Raw genomic sequence first — 16,860 nt, forward strand, 5'->3', positions numbered from 1 at the left:
CCCGGGGCCTGGGGACCTCCGCCCGCCCTCGCCCTCGCCCTCGCCCTCGCCCTCGCCGCCCGGCCTCCCCAGGTGGCCGAGCCTGTGCCCCCGCAGCAGCCGTGCTGGGCAGCAGGTCACACCGGGACGCCGACGCGGAAGGGGGCCGCTAAGGGGACAGAAGGGAGATGGGCTGTGTCTTTCCCTTCTGTCACCTAAGTGCCCGTGCTTGCGAGAAGGCAGATGGTCGGTGGGCACCGAGGCATGGCATCCTTCCCGTTTGCCCGGTGGGTTTTGCAGGCGTGCTAGATGTGGGAATCTTGGCCTTTATTTTCCTTCAAATTCAGAAACTTACTACGTTTCCTCTTTTTACTCAAAGAATCTCCGGTTTCTCTCTGAAAAATCAACCAGAACCTCAAGGGTGTCTGTCGGTTAAAATTAAAAAAAAAAAAAAATTAAAAAAAAAAAAGAGGAGCACAGCATCTGGGGTGACCTTATAGGAGCAAGGCTCCCTGCTGAGTCCTGAGCTCAAGGAGACAGCAGGACAGACAGGGCAGTCCTGTTGTCCCTGCCTGGTCTCCTTGCCACCTTGCTGGACCCTGCTGCACTGCCCCTCACCCCTGCCCCTGGGGGGACACAAGCTGGCTGGCGGAGGAGAAATGCAATGTGGGCCGCGCTGATTAGCTCTGAGTAAAGCTTGATTATCCACTAGTTTACAGGTGGAAATGTCCTGTGGCCTTCCAGAAACACAGACCAGCTTAGCCTGCTGAGCTTGGGCTGCCCCTGTGTGTGAGCAGTGCCCTTTGTGAGTGCTCTCTAGCTCCTTCCAGGCCAGATCTTCTACCTCCACCCAAAGGCTTTCAGGCCACAGGCATTCACTGGCCTGGGGGAGCACAGCATCCCTGCACTCAGCACTAATAAATACTGTCAGTAAGAAAGTCCTTCCTCCTGCATCTCTGTAAAGCCCAGCATCTGAGCAAAGACAAAGTAGGTGCATTTCCATGAAAAAGCTATTTCCTAGTAGGTTTCTTGTTCAATTCCTTCCCAACACCCCTGACCCCTAGTCACTTTACAAAAATAAACACACTTGTGAAATCCAAGGCACCGTATCCTTTGGAATTGACAGATGAATCCAGATCATGGCAGAACTGCCCGGTCACCTCTACCACAGCCTGAACTTAATTCTGGGCTAAGTATTTACTTGGCACTGATTCTAAGACATCAATATAGGCAGCTGGGAGTTTGTATGGTTTACCTAAGAATAAAAAAAAAAAAAAAAAAAAAGGAAAATCCCACCTAAACCCCCATCACACAGTAAAGGTCTGGTTTGTGTTTTGTTTTGTTGCTTTTGTTTAAACTTCCCCACAGGACACTGTATTTCCAGGGTGAGAACAGCAATGGTGTGGATCCCTGTCTAACTCTTTGTAGTCCTGCTACTGGTTTTGAATGTGAGTTACTATCAGCGTTGGCTGCAAGGAGCGTGCCAGGCCAAGAAGCCTCGCGGGGGCGTCTTCCTACAGCTACAGGCTCCTAAGTGGAGGGTGCGCACCCCACTTGGTCACATCCCTGGCCTCCGGAAGCCACTCCAGCATCATGAGGTTGGCAAGCAAAGCTGCCCTGGGAACCCCAGCAGCAAAGACCCAGTGAAAAGAGCTGAGCAGCCATTCTTCCCCATGTACCTGGACCCCAGTGGCTGTGGCAGCGGGGATGGGGGGAACTCAGTGAGAAGTGAAGTAGAGTGGCCACACCGGGACCACAGTGGGCTCAGCTGCAAAATACCCTTTTACTATTTCAGTCTCACTCCTGAGCATCTCAGAGCTGGTCTGTCCTCCAGAGTTTCCTCTTGAGTGAAACACCAGAGGGGGATCAAATCTGAACCCACCATCTGTTAGCATCTCTGAAAGGATCCGTTGCAAATCCACAGAGGCCAGAACCACTCCCCAGCATGGATATCCAAGGACAGAGACAACAACAGAAGAAGGAGAAGTGAAGGGAGCTGGGCCCTGCCCCCTGGTCACCATTTCCAGAGCCCTGGGTCTAACCTAGTGAGAGTGAGTTGTACCCTGGGTGTGCTAGGTTGTGTGATGGAGGAGGACATGAAACCCCCCTCTGGCACTTCCATCTTACTTCTCAGTAAGGACCTTATGTATTATTTTATATCTAAAATGAATATGGCTAAAAGCAAAGTTCACCTACATCTGCAAGATTATACCTGATACTTCAAAAGAGTCTCCTGCTGGCATCAGATCATGAGATCCCCAGAGTGCAGGCCTGGCCAGCCTTCCCAGCACCCACACCCCCCCATTCATCCCATCTCTTTTCTGTAGCTGCTAGATGGAAAAGCTAGAGAATCACGGGTCAAGGGCCAGGCCAGACTGTGCCACCCAGAACCCTGCCCTGGGATTTTCTGGCATCAAGTCCCCAGGCAGCTGACTTTTCTGCATACTTGACTTTACTGCTTTTAAAAGAGAAAGGGCAGGCTCTCCTGCCAAATGCAGGAGAAACACTGGGTGGTTCCACATAGATGAGGAATCTGAAACGGTCCATGTCCTGGAAGCAGAGGACAGGATGGTGGTTGCTAGGCCTGCAGGGAGGTGGAGACAGAATTGCTGGGTATGAAATGTTTGCTACGGAAAACAACAACGTTCTGGAGAGGCGCTGTGCCACATGGTGCTTGTAGAGAACTGTGCTCACTCGGTCTGTGGAAAGAGTTGATCTTGTGTTATATGTTCTCATGACAAGCAACATTTAAAACACAGAGACAATGGGCCACAGTTTATCCATATTTAAAAATCATTATCCCTCCAGAGGACACTCTGCTGATGCTTATCCTTCTGCAGAAAGTGGGTATCACTCCAAATCCAGAGACCCAGTTCCAGGGAGAGTGGGACTAAAGTCTCCTGTGCATTATCAGCACTCCCATCTGAACCTCCTCCGTCAGAGAAGAGGCTAACAACCAGTGTGCACTGTCCTCCCCACAGTAGTGCAGATCAAAAACAAAAAAAATTTTAAAAAAGGAATTTATAGATAAGTTTCGGGAAAGCATCACATATAAATACTATGGTTTCCAAATTCTAGAGACGGTGGGAAGTATAAGTCCAAGAGTCAAGGGAGACTCCAGCTGGAACAGGAGAACCCCAAAAGGCACCTGCCCACACTCCTTCCCCGCACCTTCCTCCACGAATATTTGGTTGATGTCATGCATACTTAGCAAAGGGACGGTGCCTACCTGCGCCCGCTAACAATGACAGTAAGAGCAGTCACCTGTTACTGCGCTGCGTGCAGTACACCCAACCTGAGCAACTCCACACGCACACACTGCTATCTCCCCCGTTTTACAAAAGGAAATCGATATTGGGAGAACCCCGTGGTTATCCAGAGACTAAGTGGCCAAGACAGGATGTAAACCTGGGCAGTTTGGGCCCAGGATCTCCATACTGCACCGCCCTGAAGGCCTCACGAGCAGACTGTTGAAAACTCTAAGCAGTCCATGTGCCAGGAGTCACACTGAGAAGTTTCTACATATTATCTTAACCCTTAAAAATCTCTCAGATGTGTATCGTATTTGTTTGCTAGGGCCACAACCAAGTTCCATAGATGGAAGGCTGGCACAGCTGAGATTTATTCTCTCAAAGTGCTGGACCCCCAAGAAGTCCAAGATCAAGGTGTTGGCTCCTCCTGAGGCCTCTCTCCCCAGCGTGTGGACAGCCATCCTCTCCCCATGTCCTTACCGCTCATCCCTCTATATGTCTGTGTCCTCATCTGCTCTTCTTATAAGTATCCCTGTGAGATGGGCCAAAGCCCCCCGCCCCATACAGTGATCCCATTTTACCTAACCTCTTTAGAGACCCATCTCCAAATACAGTCACATATCTGAGGTCCTGTCTGCTAGGGTTCGATAATATGGATGCGGGGGGACAGAGTTATAACATTTACTGTTAGCCCCCTTTTACTTATGAGGAAAGTAGGCTGAAAATGATTCATAAATTCTTCGAAAATCACAGTCAGTAGTAAGCGGCAGAGTGGGCACTTAGATCCAGGTGTGTGATCAAAACCTGCTGCATATATAAGTGTACAGCAGTACCTTCTCTGCTTTCTGGGGATGAGTGCTCCTGGGCCAAGGGGGCAGGAAGAGAAGGATCTGCAAGCTGACACACCTCCACTCTGAATCTGGGTTCTTTTGGGGGAGCCGAAATGCACTGAGCAAGGACTATGCTGGTGCCTGACTCTCGGCCAACCAGCTCTTCACTGGCATGCGAGGGCGCAGGCAGCTCGAGCCTAAGCAGAGCGCAAGGCAGGCCTGCCTGCCAACGGGGCCTCCACCAGCTGCCTGTCCTGCCCTGTTATTCCCTCCCGTTCCCTCCTGCACTGTGGCCCGGGGCTGTTTGAAGTGTCTCATATCTGCCATCAGCCTCACTGAATGGACCTGAGGCAGAAGAGCCCTTTGCAGGTGCCTCTGGAGAGAGGCATCTTCGTGTGGGCGTGCCGACTTAGCCTGGATCCTCTCCCCGTGCCAGGTGCGTCTGACTAGGGCACTGGCACGGGCTCAGCTAATTAGGTTTGTTCGCAGACTCTCAGGCCTGGATCCTCTGCAGCTTGATGCCATCTCCCACTCCTCTGATGTCTGTCCACCTTGCCCCAGAAGCCCATCAGCTAAAACAGCTTTGCATCAAGAACCACCTGCTTGGAACACCTGGATGGCTCAGTGGTTGAGCACCTGCCTTTGGCTCAGGGCGTGATCCTGAGGTCTTGGGATCGAGTCCTGCATCAGGCTCTCTGTAGGGAGCCTGCTTCTCCCTCTGCCTGTGTTTCTGCCTCTCTCTGTGTCTCTCATGAATAAATAAATAAAACCTTAAAAAAAAAAACACACCTGATCTGCAAGGCTTCACCAAATCCCTACTACGTGCAGATGGCAAAACCACCTACAGAAACAGGCACATGGGCTGATCTGCTGCTGCACGGTAGAGATTTGAATGTCTTTGGAGTGGAATCTCTGTAGATTTTGAATTTTTCAGCATTAACTATCTGTAAGAGGAGCTACTTCTAACTTACAATTCCCTGAAAATAAAAAATGTGGGCAGCAAGGTATGATTCCCTGGAGAGCCCGGCGGAGATCCAAAGAAGCAATTTAAAGATAAATAAATAAAAAGTAAACACGGAGCATTACCAAGGGGGAGGGAGGTTGTGGGTAAGTTTCCTGAAGACTGGGTTTCTCTAGAGAAACGGACCAATAAGATACTATATATATAATATGCTATTCTATATTATTTATATATTAAGGAATTGCCTCACTCAATTGTAGGGGCTCCCAAATCTGAAGTCTGCAGAGCAGACCAGGAGGCTGGAAACCCAGGGAAGAGCCAAGGTTGCAGCTTGAGTCAAAGGCCATCTGGAGATGGCCTCTAGAATTCCCTCTTTGTCAAGGAAGGTCTTTTTTCTTTTCTAAGATTTTATTTATTTATTCATGAGAGACACAGAGAGAGGGTCGGAGACACAGGCAGGGGGAGAAGCAGGCTCCATGCAGGGAGTCCGATGGAGGATCCCAGGACCCCGGGATCACACCCTGAGCTGAAGTCCCATGCTCAACCACTGAGCCACCCAGGCGTCCCAGACCTGCTAGATGTATGTTGATGGAGTAAATGGGTGAGCGTGTAAATTAGGACCCACAAACTATGGCCCGTGGGCCAAACCCAATCCACTTCCTATATTTTAAATAAAGTTTTATTGGAATGAGGCTCTACCCATCTGCTTACGTAGCATCCAACAGCTGCTTCTGCATGACAGTGACAGAAGTGACACCATGACAGAGGCCATGTGGCCTGTGAAGTATAATAGTTACTGTGTGGCCCTCCGCACAGTTTATCGATCCCTGGCCTGGAGTGAGTCTGTTACCTGCCAACTAAAGGTACATTGATTCATATGGAATCCCAAATTCAATAGGAAAAAAACTTCCAGCATCAAAGGAGACCACCTCCCCAACCCCTTAAAAGGAAAGAAACCAGAGAAACCTAACCCGTTTTAGTGTCAGCCTACAGCTCCCCTCCCACCATGCCCATCAGAGCCCCTCTCCTGTCTCGTGCAGCACACTGCTCCCCCCACACCGTGTGCACATCCCACAGCGTCTTCTCCAAATCCACGGCAGTTTCATGGGACGGGTCTAAGTGTCCCAGAAGCAGGAATCTCCTGTAGATTCAGCGAACACTGAAATCATTCCAGCGGTCTGTCAAATCCATACCTCTACCACTTAGGGCAAGTGCTCAAAAATATTTGTTCAGATAAATTGATGATGTGGTATATTCAAGGGAATTCGATTATACATCATCTTTGAGTGATTTTCAACTCTTTTTTCCTCTAGAAAATGTTTCCCTTGCTGATCACAAACCTTTACAAGATAAAGGAATGGGTATCACCCTTCCGGGGATTAAAATCCCCGCAGGAGGCAGAGCCTGAGCCACTGTCTCCAGCCTCTGGGGAAGTCAACAGCTCTGCATTTACTGAGAAGTTACTGGGTGCTGGGAGCCTTGTACATAAGGCAGGAAATCTTCTCTCATGGCCTCACGGCGTCATAGGAGGAAGAACCTCGTAACACATAAATCCCTTTGGGTCCTGCCTTAGAAAGTACAAGGAGACGGGTGTAGGGGGAGTGGAGGAGCTGTGTGGGACACACTGGTGCACACCTGGCAATGCTAAGCAGTGATTAGAAGATAACATGCACACAGAGTAGCGTGGACGGTTGGTGAATACAGTGCATGAGGCAAAAAAAAATAAGAACTGTACATATTTACACATATATACACATATATGTAAGACTATATTTACATAAATATATATATATACACAAAGCAGATGCATGCACATAGAAACCATAAAACCCTTTAACAAAAAATGCATTCCTACAAAATATGTGTTCTGCAAAACTACATATAAACTAAAAGGTACCCATCAAGAAATATAATGCTTGCTGATGGCAGGGAGGAAAGAGAGTAGATACCCATGAATGAAACGGTGCTGTGAACTCCTCCTCTGCCTCTCTCTGCTCCCTCACCTGTGAGTCAGATGGAGAAGGTCCAAACAAAGTGTGTGGGAGTGCTCGGGAGCCCCGCATTATTACCGTACCATCTCCTGGAACCCTCCCAAGGTGCCCCAGAACCATGGCCTTAATTCTTTATTGATAGCGAAGGAAATTGGCTTTGAGAGAAGGACCGTTTGTCTGAGGTCATAGAAACCCTTGGTCTGATGAGTGCGCCCGGGGTGGACCCACACCAGAGTCAAACCTCCTCTTGGGCAAGCATGCCACACTCTCAACTAGGTATTCCCGAAGTTACATGCCTGCTGGAAGGTTCTTTGACTTCAGGTGGATGTTGCCGGGTTGGTCATTGAATTTCTGAAAATTGCCGTAACACAAAAGGGCTTTTAAAGCAACTCACAAAAAAAATTAAAAATTAAAAATTAAAAAAAAATAAAGCAACTCACATTTATGTCCATACCCTGCTTTATTTACTTTTTTCTATTTAAATGCATGTCATTTATTATTATGTATCATGTTGTTCTCTAAATCCTTTCAACACGTAGTCTCTGTTTTTCTTGAAGATGGCAAGTTATTTTTCTTTTTCGCACCCCAGCTTTTAGGCGGCAGCCTCAATTCCACAGTGTGACATTTTGGAAACTTTGCTTTAAATTTTTCGTGTTTCCTCCCCAAAGTAGCTTTATTCCATTCAGGTGGCCTTGCCTGTCATGCCTCCCCCTGGACCATCTCACACGTTTGAACATGGCCGCAGAGCACCCCGCAGGTCGGCCACATCCGCTGCCGGTCACTGCTTAGTGCAGTCTGCTCCTCCTCTGGCACCTCATGCACCAGGATGACCTTGGCAACTGAGGCTCGACAGATGCCTTGTTTATGGTTTCTAATGACCCTCGTTGAAAGTCCTGGGCTGTTCATGCAGCCCTAGTCTGGTGCCAGGTGTGGATCATGTGCTCACGTTATTTAGTTAACATACAGCGGCTCAGGTATTTGCACCACCACATTGCCTGAAATGGTGTTTCAGGACAGAGATGCCCAGAAGAGGCCCCTGGACAATCCTGGTGTGGGTTTCACATCCTCTCTGTTTTTTCAGGACCTCTGCTCACCTCCCTGCCTTCTGGCCTGGGCCTGGTCATTTGGGGTCAGGAGGGATAGGAGAACATGTCTGATGTAAAATGTCCCTCCTGAGATCTTTCATTTCTCATGCTTCATTTTCTTTTCTTATTTTTTTAAAGCTTTATTATTTGAGAGGGAGAGAGCACATGAGCAGGGACAGAGGCAGAGAGGGGAGAGAGAGAGAGAGAATCTCAAGCAGACTCCATGTTGAGTGCAGAGCCTAACGTGGGGCTTGATCTCACAACCCTGAGATCACAACCTGAGCCATAACCAAGAATCGGTCACCCAACTGAAGGTGCCCCTCAGGCGCCCCATCATGCTTCATTTTCAACACCAAATAAATAAATAAGCATATCAATGCAGAAGGTTTCTAGGGAAGGATCAGTCAGTGAAATCCTTATTAACCAACTTTGCCAAAACACATCTGAGTTGACTCTGGGGATAAGTATAAATGACATTTAAATAGCCACAGAGAATTGGATGCATATAAACAATGATAAGCTAAGATACCTGGTAGCTTCTCTCAGAAGGCATCCTCAAGGCAAGGGCATTAACAAAGGAGAGTCATAGAAACCACATCTTCTACCCAAGGACTAGACTAGCACTTGCGCCAGCCCTTACCCCTCCCATCCTCACATGCCTTGGATGCCACCTCCCACCTCCCCGTGGACTCGGCCCCTTGCCCCACTGCCCTCCCATCACACACACTCTACGTGCCAGGTTGGCGTGAGTGAAGTCCTCATCCTCACGCCTTGTCCGCTTCCTTGGCACGCCTGGCCCCACTATGAGTGTCTCCAAAGGGGCGGGACCAAAGCAAGAGGAAGTGCTGCCATCGACTAAAGGAATGGCTTTGGGGTCAGAATTGTGTGTCTGCAAATCCCAGGTCTGCTCTTTTCTGGCTTTGTGTAAGCTGCTGATCCCAGGTTCCAGCTGTTATAAGGACACGATGGTCAATGGCTTGTAGAATGCTGTCAGAATGAAGTCAGATAAACTCTGAAGCCAGTGGACACAGACTACAGCCTCAACAAATGGTTTCTCTCTTCGCCAGACAGAGCACCTTATGGGCCAGTCTGCTCCTGTCTGCATTCCCGGTGCCAGTGTGCAGAGAAAGCAGCCGAATAACGTGCTGGGGATGGAATTTTTGGAAAACTTAAGTGTCATCTTGATTGAACCAGCAGGACAAGAATCCCCCTCCACATGATGTGCCAAGAGAGGCCAGAACTGGGTCATCCCCTTCAGTAACTCATAGACACAGAGATGCAGACAGAAGCTTGCACTCAGAGTGGAGCTTTACAGGGCCCCATGGCCACAGCAGACGCAACGGAGAGAGGGAAACATGGGACGGGCCACGGGCCACCCTGGGAGCGGGGAGCAAACCCAGGCAAGGAGCGCAGGACGGATTGAGTGCGGAGATGCCCTGGGGGGTGAGAGAGTCTTCTAGAACACGGGACTCTGTGCCCACCCACCCCCAATCCAGCCTCCAGCCAGGGCTCCTCCACCTCTTTCTCCTTGGTTGAGAGCTGCCATCTCATTGGATGGAGGATGCACAGTTTGGGGCCCACAGGGTCCCACCCTGCAGAGGACCAGCTCTCAAGGAGGAAGGATGAAAGGGGGAGCAGTGACCACTAAGGAAAGAAAGACTTCCGACACTTCAGAAATGGAAGTGGAGACCGCGAGGGAGAGAGATTCCATCGGTTCATCAAGTGGGCACCAAAGATCATATGTGCCTCGTGGCATCTTTTGTAAGAGCCTCCTCTGCTAAAAATGAGAGCTAAGTGAAGGTCCTTAAGAATTAGGGCCCAGGGATGCCTGGGTGGCTCAGTGGTTGAACATCTATCTGCCTTTAGCTCAGGGAGTGATCCTGGGGTCCTGGGATCAAGTCCTTCATCAGGCTCCCCTTAGGGAGCCTGCTTCTCCCTCTGCCTGTGTCTCTGCCTCTCCCTATCTCTCATGAATAAATAAATAAAATCTTAAGGAAATAAAAAAGGAATTGGGGCCCAGCCTACATGAGGGAGCACTGCCAGGATGACCCCGACCCCATCCCCAGCCTCTATCTTGTTCCTGTCCGACAGGTGACTTCTCCTGGGGCCACATGCTCCCGTTCCCCAGAGGCTGACACACACACACACACACACACACACACACACACACACACACACACACCTCAGAAATGCCTGCCCAGGCCAGGATGGGGAGGGAGGCCTGTCTGGGCCCCCCAGGAATCCGTTAGAGATAATGTGGTCTTTCCCTCCTTCCTGACACACAGGTGGTGCCCCTATATCTGATAAAGGAGTAGCTGTGAGGTAGGTGCATGCAGACCCTCTGATCTCACAGCAGTGCCCTTCCCTGTGTCCCCTCACTCAGTAACATCTGTGGACTAAGGGAGGTCCAGACTTTGCAGAGATGAACTATGCAGCTGCCGTGCACCCCTTGGCAGTGCATGAGCACAAATAAAACTCTGCATCAAATCTATGGAGGGGCCTCTTCGTTTGCCGGTCTCAGAATGCCTTCTCACTTTGGGAGATGCTTTGCTGTCCTTCCCCCACCTTCTAACACTAATAATAAAAGAGTTTATGTGAAATAATAGATGAGGGACTGAATGGAAAGTCAGATCTCCACCAGCCCCCACAAGAAGCAGAAAAGATAACTCGCTACCAAACACAAAACCACCACATGAAGACAACTACCACCCCCTAAGAGGAATAAGAAACAAGATTTACATCATGAAATTAACTTACTCTATCGCCTATGGTGTCTATCAGCATTAAGAGAGTAGAATAAAATTTAATAAAAAAAAAACCCAAGGAGCTAGAACTCTTAGTAAGGGTATTATTACCTAATGAGACTTTGGTGAAGTGGAGTCTATTGTGAAATATAGGAAAGCAGATGCTCTATGTTCTATGAAAAGTCAAAACAGAAACTGTGCCTGTCCACACAATGGTTTCTTTCCATTCCAATGTGCTTCTCTCCTTTTCTGAGGTTGCTGTGCACCCCTACTTCTTCCAAAGCCTTTGCAAACTGACACCAGAGCAGCAACTATCAGCCTCAGAATCCAACCATCAGTAATTCCCCGTTTGCAACATTTCCATTTACAAAATATGCCACGATGCCAAATCAAGAGAGAGAATATTCCAAAGGGACTTCACACAATAGAGGGGGGAAAAAAGCACACCAGGAGTGAATTAACTTTCATGATTAAGTAGGTCTCTTACAAAGATGCTCAGATGAATACTGGCAAAGAAAGACCATCCTCGGACAGAACAGAGTCCACCAGGACATGAGCCTGGTTTGGAACACATCTAAGAAGGATGCAAGACTGACCCTGCAACAGGACTGGTGATTTCTCAAAGACCACCCCAAGTAGGATGACAGGCAGAAAAGAACACAACTGATATAGTAAAATTTGCAGGGAGGAGCCATTAAGGATCTGATTTGGATATATTTTCTTCACCAAGGCTTCAAAATCACAATTATGTCTTTAACCTTCATGGTTGGTATCATTCATAAAACTAAAACATACAGTCAAGGTAAGACAACCCCAGTCTCTATGTTAACTCATCTGTCAACGGGTCATGTTAACAGACCTACCCTACCAAAAGGACTCACTTGAAGAAATTCAGAACAAACCCTTTTAGATTCAGAGATACCTTCTTCCTCCACCTTCCTCGGCAGCTTGCAGAAACCCTCCTCGCCTTCAGATGGAGTGTGGTCTTCTGATGAGTCTAGAATTATGCTGTACCTCCAGAAAGGAATGGGGTCTAACACACTCTCTGATGCTGGAGTGGTAAGGATGAAATAGGTTCTCTGTTCCTGGAGTATTTTTATGTGCTAGTTGGCAAAACCTAAATGTCCATCACTAGGTTTACTCTGGGGGGAAGCCCCCTTCGGGTATTCCTTGTAGGTTAAGGCAGGAATACCATGTCATGGGTGATTGGACCATGGTCTGTGGCCTCATAAGCAGACAGCCAACGTATGGCCATCAATCCCACTGGAAGAGGGGAGTCAGGACAAGAGGATTCTCCCTTTCAGCAACCTGAACTCAGAAGAGTGGAGAGTCTGTTAGTGGTGAGTAGTCAGATGGAAGCTGCAGGAGAGAGCACATGGGGTCTCGACGGTAACAGGGCAGCTGCAGTGAAGCAGCCAGGCTGGCAGGCTCGTGTAGAGGCAGAGGGCATGAAGAGCAGACAATTGCTGAGGACAGCTGAGAGAAGGAAGGAAGGAAGCAGGGCCTGACTGCTGGGAGCAGCTGGACCCTGGAGTGGTCTTCCTTTGTGACGACTTCCCAGCTCCCATTTCTGGCATAGGACGGGGTGCATCCTTATAGTAATTAATTTCATCCAGAGATGACCTGAGTGTGACTTTGAGGTACCTTAATTGTAATTTGTCAAAGCAGCGCTGGCCTGTGTTTTGGAATTTACATAAGCTCAGAAGCCTTTTCTCAAGCATTAGTGGGTCTGCAACCCAGCGTCTGGTGGCACAGAGGGGCAGGTCAGAGGTCCCGATGCAGATCAAGTCCTGAGGGTCTCCACTGCAGTGACCCTTTCATTCTAGGGGTTCGGTGGCATTCCTACAGTAGGTTTTGCTGGGGGGAATGATTGCAAACTGGTTCAGGTTCTCAAGCCCAGCACTGTTTTCCACTTGCTGAATTTTGACTCCACTTAAAAACAGGGGATTATTACTAAATCCCTGGTTGGTGACCTATTTTTTTTTTTTTGTCTCTCATTTAATTCCCAGACATTTATTGAGCATCTACCAAATGCCAGGTCCTGTTCAGACACTAGGGAAACAAAAATCACACAATGTGGCTTTGAAGGACTCTGAGGCTTGTGGAAGGTACACAGAGAAAGAGAATATCCAGGTGGACATGGAGGCAAGGGTGTTCAGCAGGAGCAGGAGATCTGTGGTTCTAGAAAGGGTTTTGTAAGAAGTCCCATTGGGATGGTGGCCCCGGGAGACCAGCGACAAAGACCTGGCAAGTGGGGTATCTCTACAAAGGAAGGGTAGTAAGGTGCAGACGCTTCTCTTGATGGGCTATAAGGAGCTGAGTGTGCTGTGCCGTGTGTGGAGGGGTAGGGAGTGGGAAGGCTCTTGTTCATTGAGGGTGCAGACTCTGTCCTGTAGGCAACTGAAACTAAATTTGGCAATAAGAGGTCATGAGCAGACCTACAGTTAGAAATGAAGTGTGGGGGGGACGCCTGGGTGGCTCAGTGGTTGAGCATCTTCCTCCAGCTCAAGGCATGATCCTGGGGTCCTGGGACCGAGTCCCACTTCGGGCTCCCCGCAATGAACCTGCTTTTCCCTCTGCCTGTGTCTCTGCCTCTTTCTCTCTCTGTGTCTCTCATGAATAAATAACATCTTAAAAGAAAAAAAAAAAGCAAAAGCAAAAGAAATGAAGTGTGGGAAATGAAGTAGGAAGGAGACACCTGGTTTGGATGTTTTTGCAGTAATGAAGCAAAAAACACCAAGTGCCTGAAGTAAAACAGTAGGGAGTGATAAAAAAGAAAAAAAAAATAAAATTGCTTCTTAAGGTAAGATTGAAAGAATGTATTGACCAATAAGATGGCATCCATTTTCTTTTACCAAATTTGGCCACAGCAACACAGACTAATTCTCTGGATGGCCTGGAACAAGGGACTGTGCTCATTACACACTTTTGTTACCTGCCTTCACATTGCACTTGTACTTGGCCTGGCCCTGCGATGTGCCCATGTGGAGCTTCCTCATGAGCCCCTCTGTAACGATTGGGATAAATTGCAATGATCACATCTCATTTATTTTTCAACATCCTCTCCAGCTGGTCATTCTACCGCGTGTTGTATATTCTCCAACTATTATACTTGAGAACCTGAGGGCTCTCCTCGATTCCTTGTTTGGAGGGACTTCGTCTTTGTGGCTCATGGGCTAAGACTAGGTCAGGGTTTAGGACATCGAGGTTCTGTACCCATGGAAGACCAGCGATAACGTCCACCCCCCCCCCCAAATTCAGGTGTTAACATCTAACTCCAAGGTGATGGTGTGAGGAGGTGGAGCCTTTGGGAGGTGATGAGGTCACAGGGATGGAGCCCCCAGGACTGGAATCAGCGTCCCTACAGGAGAGGCCCTTGAGGGCTCCCTCTCCCTCCTACCACCTGAGGACACAGCAGCAAGACTGCCAGCTGTGAGCCAGACTCAGAATGTGCTGGTGCCTTGGTTTGGACTTCCAGCCTTTGGAGCCGGGACACATAAACACCAGTTGTTCACAAGCCACCCAGGTTGCACTGCTGTCACAGCAGCCCCAAAGGACCAAGTACTATGTGCCCCGCACAACCCCTGAGTCCTGATTCACGGCATGTTCTAGGGACCCTGGAACAGTTGTGGAGCCAACAGAAGTAGCTAAGTTTCGGATGCTGGTGGAGCCCTCCAGGGTCAAAAGGAGAGGGAGACGCCACCTGAGTGCTGGTGCCCATCCACTGCGTGCACAGGGCAGGGTGTGCGAGATGGGGTGAGTCACCACCGCCCTCTGGGCTCCATTCTGTCACCTGCCCTAGCCCCCTGTTCACTGCTACATGTGTGCCACTTTGCCTAGTGCTCAGTATGCAGCAGGTGCTCCCTAAATGTCTGTGGCCAGTGAAGAAATGTGCGGACTGAATCACGTCGGTGGCCCCAGTGCTTCTGGTTTCCACCTTGAGTTAGTTAGGTTGGTGGCCGCGAGCCTCAGATCTGGGGTTGTCACTCAGCTCGGAGGGGCTCTGTGGCTGGCCTGGTGACCTTCATCTGCAGGGCGCCCCACGCCGAGCTTCTTCACACTCCACCTGGAGCTGGAGCACAGTGGTTTCTTGAGCCCCTGGGAGGTTTACCTGCTTCAGTTGATTGCAGCCGCTTGACCATCACCTAAGGCATCCTGGCTGCAATAAGCTTCCTTCACCAGGGCTCACACCCTCTCTTTCCTCCATCTGCTTCTGTTTGTATTTATTTTTTTTTAAGATTTTATTTATTTATGAGAGACACAGGGAGAGAGAGGCAGAGACACAGGCAGAGGGAGAAGCAGGCTCCATGCAGGGATCCCAACGTGGGACTCAATCCCAGGACTGCAGGATCATGCCCTGAGCCGAAGGCAGATGCTCAAATGCTGAGCCACCCAGGTGTCCCTTGTTTATATTTTTTAAATATTTTATTTATTTATTTATTTAGAGAGAACAGGGGGAGGGGCAGAGAGAGAGAATCTCAAGCAGACCCCACACTCAGCACAGAGCCCGAAACAGGGCTCGAACCCATGACCCTGAGATCACGACCTGAGCCGAAACCACAAGCCAGATGCTCAGCCGACTATACCACCTCCCAGGGGACCCTCATTTGCTTCTATTCAGCATCATCGTCTCACCTGAAGCACCCTTTTCTGTGACCCTGCAATCCCTTCTCAAACAGGTCAGCACTCCTGGCACATTCCCTGAACTGAACCCCAGCAAAGCACAACCCGGCGAGACCTGGTCAGCCCTGGAGTGGGGAAGTCCAGTGACCCCACAGCAAGCTGTACCATCATTCTTTCCTCCACTTGCATTTGTGTCTCCAGCTGAAGATCTTCCTTGCCCAGTCACTTCACCCCATCTGTGTGGAGCTCTATGTCTTTGGGTGTCCATCAGAAAGCCAGCAGCATGTTTAAACAGTGCCGACATAGTAGGTGTGAAGTAAATATTTGCTGAAATGTGAGCTGTTACAGAGGCTCTCCTCTCTGCCACCTGCAGGGAGCAAACGTGGAGGGATTCATCAGACAGATGAAACTGCTTCTGTGAATCATGACTTCCACGTGGAAGGCTATACCAGGCCCTTACAAGGGACGTCACTGTTGCTCAGACCTAGCAGGTGGGTGGCGAGGCATCCATCATCTCCCCAACTGTGAGGAATCCCTGAAGACGGCAGGTGCCAAGGGAGGTTGCAGCCCTGCTTTGAGGGTGCTCCGTGAGCCAGCAGCAGAGTGTGGGCAGGTCCCAGTTTTTCCATGGACTCCTCTGGACCCCGCTGCCCTCCTCGCAGTGAGAAGGTGCTGCCTGGTGCTCTGTTGGATGCTGGGCTGTCCCCCCCCCAACCTTCCTCACCAGTGGCTTCCTCTGCCATGTGGGCAGGAGGCACCCCGTATCTCACATCTCCTAGCCCTGGATTGACTTCCACGGTCTCTGCTAACCCACCACCTCTCCTCGCCCCTTCCCCATCTCCTGGGCTCAGCTGCTAGATTGTACTGAGGGAAGAACATGGGATGACCCCTCACCACTGCCACCAAGCTCTGCCTCGCTAAGCCTCAGCACAGCAAACTCTCCAAGTCAGAGGAATGTTCTCATGGCTCTGAAAGCCATGAGTTCAGAACACGCATGGCCTGGACGAGGGCCCCATCTTCCTGGGTCTGCACAGTGGCTGCAGTACCATTCAAAGGGTGCGCATCGGCGAAGACCCAAGACGTTCCCTTGGGAGGAGGGTCTTCCCACCATGTTTATCAGGCTGACTTTCTGCAAAAGAAAATCTCCATTGTGGTGGTGGTGGTGGTCAAATCCTCTAAAATACTCAGGCACTTTTAAGATGGATCCTGCCCAGTCATCTTGAATATGCTTAGCCATTTATGGACACGAAGAGCAGGAACGTCTACAGAACAACCTTGCCTACAGAATTCAGCGCTCAATCCTCCTCCAGTTTACAGGTGATCCTCTCGTCCGACTCCATCAGATGCTACTGTTTCATTAGGGAAGGTGGCAAGTGACACATGCCCCTTCTGCTGG

The 16,860-nt window shown here is 49.6% G+C and overlaps 1 protein-coding gene across 3 annotated transcripts in view; it reads right to left on the reverse strand.

Moving 5' to 3' along the window:
• The window catches only part of DPP6 (dipeptidyl peptidase like 6), an 826,229-nt gene that overhangs the window by 469,791 nt on the left and 339,578 nt on the right, over positions 1–16,860 (reverse strand). The window lies entirely within an intron of this gene.

This window comes from Canis lupus, chromosome 15 (assembly GCF_048164855.1).
Source record: "Canis lupus baileyi chromosome 15, mCanLup2.hap1, whole genome shotgun sequence".
Lineage (NCBI taxonomy): Eukaryota > Metazoa > Chordata > Mammalia > Carnivora > Canidae > Canis > Canis lupus.